Genomic DNA, 4,581 nt, shown 5'->3' with positions numbered 1-4,581 from the left:
TGATCTTAAATTTTAAAGATATATTATGGGATTTTCTTTATTTCTGTAATATTTGTTAAAAAACATATTACTATATTATCAAAGTTTCATTTTGTATTAAACACAAGGTAATATTAGGCATGTAAGCTAAACAAAATTTCAGACACTATTTTTAGAATTAAATTTCAGTTCTGTATTTTCCATATTAATATAATTATACATTTAATAACAAAACAATGCACAAGTTGAGCAACAACTAATATGAAAAAGTTATAGAGAACATTAATTTATTTATGAAATTAAATTTAAACTGTCATTTACTTTGTTATTATTTGCTTAATTTTCATAGGCATGGGTTTTTAATGCAATGTTTGCATGTGCATTTACGTTGAAAATACTTTTTGTTTCTGTCTATAATTCATCCACAAAAGTCTTTTATTAACATAACACAACTAATGCTTGACAGCCGCTGCAACTTTATAAGAAAAAATTCAAAGGAAAACATTTACACGGTTTTGCCTTTTTTGGTTATTGTATTAAGACATTCTTTAGAATATTAGATCTTATTTTCCGATTCTAATCATTTGCGAAACTAGGCTATAAGGCAACTTTTCATTCGTAAACAGACATTTGATTTAGTATATTATACTTTTATGCGTATTTTGGACTTGATCCTTTAAATTTAATGTCTCAAAAAAGTAAATAATTGCCACTTTTATTAATTTTGTTTTTGCAAATATCAAATAAAAGTATGTGCATTAAATTATATTGTGAGTGTATTAATGTACTGAAAGACAAGGTTGACAACATTCACAGCGAGAATATAGATACTTAAGTGTCAGAAATATGCAGAATATCATTTTAAGTCCAAACAAAAGTATAAATGTTATCAAAATATACAGTAGACTAATAAAGGACATACTTATACTTTTAGGACATGGTTATAAAGATACTTCACTTATAATATTATGCCTTGTTGTCCTAATAATTGATATTCAAAAATTGAGATAAATAGGATGAATATATTATGCATGAAAATGTTGTCAAAAAAGTTAAATCTCCCAAATTACAGAAAAGCTGTGCTTTTCAAAACAATTTATTAAAACGATAGTATATGTAGTAAGTTAATATTAGACCTATTCTGAAATACAACCAACAAATATCAAATTTTCTCTTATTAATGTAATGTCTGGAAGTTGAAACTTTGAATACTAAGGAATGTCACTACTAGCACCACCCATCTGAATATGTACTTTGTTCTAGCATCTAAATATGAACACCCTTGTATACAAACAAATTACAATTTAATTATTTATTTTACACTTGCATTATTATTAATCCATTAATTTTAAATCATATAAAATTTAAATTGTATAGTTTTATGTTTGTCTTTTTCAATCCATTAATGTTTTGCGAATCTACTCTGCAATATGATCCTGTCAATTTTTTGACAGGTTTTATGTCAGCTATATGGATTTTTGTAAAAGTTGTGTGGCTGACATAAGATAGACTCGCTTTTTTACAAACTAGCGGGTGCACCCATATCATCTTGGTGCCCTACTTAAGGGGCGGGTTATGGCAAAAAATACATACTACATACTAAAACCATTTAAAGACTTAAATATAAAAATAAAATTAGCCCAATACCTTCACAGGACCTATGTGAAGTGCTATTAAAAATGGTCTTGGCTAATATTTCATCGACAATTTAATAACATCAATCCGACATACATATGTTGACACAAGAACAACATAATATTTTGACTGTCTGTCTAGTAATAACTTCCTGTTACTTGGCTGTTCAATGGATATAGGATACACGTGGATATTATGGCAGGGGAAAAATTGTCTATTTAGGTTGCTGACATATACACCATTTAATTGTCAGCTCTTTCATTAAGTATGACTTGGGGGGGGGGGGAGGTGTGGTAAAGAGGGTAAATGGGGGCGCGTTATTTTGGCCAGCTACAGCCTACAAGTTTAAGAATTAAGAGCCAAGAGCTTAGAACAAGTTTAATCATTTTCATTCTTAGGTTTAACTTTTTAAACTTCTAAAGAACTAGTTGAAAACAAAACTAACACTCTGTAATTTAAGCCATATAAGGAAAGAGAATTTTTTTATTGTTCTAAGGAGGAAAAGTATTTAAAAAAACTTTAAATGCTAGGTGATGCTAAGAAATGTTCCTTACACGTAGATATTTATTATTCTAAAAGCAAAACTTTGTATGTACTGTACAGGTAACTTAAGTGTGCAAAATAAGGACAAAGAGCTGCATTCTCAAATAAAAATTAGGACAAAGAGCAGTATTCTCAAATAAAAATAAGGACAAAGGGCAGTATTCTTAAATAAAAATAAGGACAAATGGCTGCATTCCTAAGTAAAAGTAAGGATAAAGGACTGCATTCTTAAATAAAAAATGAATAAAAGAGGCTGCATTATTAAATAAAAATAAGGACATAGGGAGTGCATTCTCAAATAAAAATAAGGACAAAGAGCTGCATTCTCAAATAAAAATAAGGACAAAGAGCTGCATTCTCAAATAAAAATAAGGACAAAGGGCTGTATTCTCTAATAAAAATAAGGACAAAGAGCTGTATTCTCAAATAAAAGTAAGGACAAAGGGCTGTATTCTCTAATAAAAATAAGGACAAAGAGCTGTATTCTCAAATAAAAATAAGGACAAGGGGCTGCATTCTTAAGTAAAAGTAAGGATAAAGGACTGCATTCTCAAATAAAAAATGAATAAAAGAGGTTGCATTATCAAATAAAAATAAGGACATATGGACTTCATTCTCAAATAAAGATAAGGACAAAGGACTGCATTCTCAAATAAAAATAAGGACAAAAGGCTGCATTCTGAAATAAAGATAAGGACAAAGGGCTGCATTCTCAAATAAAAATAAGGACAAAGGGCTGAATTCTCAAATACAATTAGGACAAAAGGCTGCATTCTCAAATAAAATTAGGGGCATGGGGCTGCACTCTCATATAAAAAATAAATGAAAGAGACTGCATTCTCAAATAAAAACATATAAAATATTTTATCAGAAATGTAAAAATATTCATTTGTCCTACTTGCGTGTACAAAATAAAGTAATTCCATTTAAAGCGAAGCTCTTTTATGATTCAGGTATGTACGTACATACGAAACGGTTAGCTCTTACTGTTAGTTTAGTCATGTTAAAAGATATCCTATTGATTTCAAACTTAACATGATGGTTCTTGTAACAGTTTGGTACAATTGAAAAAACGTAGCAACTCTATAATCGTTACCATATAGTTTAAAACTTTTAGACAACAAATTTTGTATGATAAAATTAAGCCTATTTTTTTTAAAGTAACGGAGGCTCCGCATTTCCTTTCCTTGTCCTTTCTAGTAAAGCCATGAACAGTTTTGTCATTTGGAATACAAATCACGTACAAACTTTACCAGTTAGATTACTATGTCTTCACTCCATATTTTAACATGGTCGTATTATACTATACGTTTTCTAGGTTTTTTTCAGAGTATCTTTGTAAGTCTATATTTTTTTAGGTAATTATTGTTGATAATATCTTGCAAAGCCGATACAACCCTGTCTTAACTAGTTAGCTCTATAAGCTGTAATCTTCAAATGTTTTTAGGTTATTTCATGTATTACTTGACAGAAAATTTTGTCAGTGCCGTTTTATTCCTTAATCATTAGTATGTTTACACTTTTCATTTGGCTTCGTAATAGTAAAATGTATTTCATATATACTAACATCTTACAGTAACCTAATACAGTCAAAGCCGTATTACATGGCTATAAACACAGATAATACGACTCTGTATCTATAGAAATAACAATGGTATACTTGGAAATAAGGACTTGAAGTAAAGTTTTTAAGCTTTGGGCCATCTTATCCTACAATTTACAAAATAGACCAATGAAAGTTACAGGAATGAAAAGTTATTCTAGTTTTGCAGCTTTTTTGAACGCAGTTAGGTCAAGCAACTTTTAATGATGAATTTGATGGTTATATATGAATTTAACTATGGAAATATGTAAAAGTGATAGCTCCGACCCATAAACATCAATAAGATTCAATTATTTTAAGAATATAATTGTTTGGCAACAATCGATCCTTTCTAAAATGAATTCATTATTTAGTGAACAAATGCACTAGAGAAGACTCGTTATTAGGATTTTAACTTTTATTTTAAATGATATTGTGTTTTCTTGTTATTAACAAATTGTACTTTTAGTCCTTTCGTTTAAGACCATTAAGATTGTGTGTCAGAACAAGAATCCAAGTTCCAAGTACAGCAGGATTTATATCATACCTTAAAGCCATTTATCATAGTGGACATTGACCTTATTCAGAGGATTTGATCAGCCAAAGGATTTAAATTGCAGGGGGAAAGTGATACAAAGGTTGTAGCAGTTCTTCTAACACCATTGATTGACATTCAAGGAGCAGTACACAACAAGGCATGAAAATTTCAAAGGAATAATGGCCTACAGACAACCAACCCTTTGATTGCATTGTCAAGGTTCTATTGTGCGCAATGATATGCTTTATCTGCTTATAATGCAATTCTAGTAACGTGGCTCAAATACAAGCATCAGATATCATTT

This window comes from Acartia tonsa, chromosome 1 (assembly GCF_053477335.1).
Source record: "Acartia tonsa isolate MP-2025a chromosome 1, ASM5347733v1, whole genome shotgun sequence".
In the NCBI taxonomy this organism is placed as follows: domain Eukaryota; kingdom Metazoa; phylum Arthropoda; class Copepoda; order Calanoida; family Acartiidae; genus Acartia; species Acartia tonsa.
Note: the sequence above shows the minus strand (reverse complement) of the source record.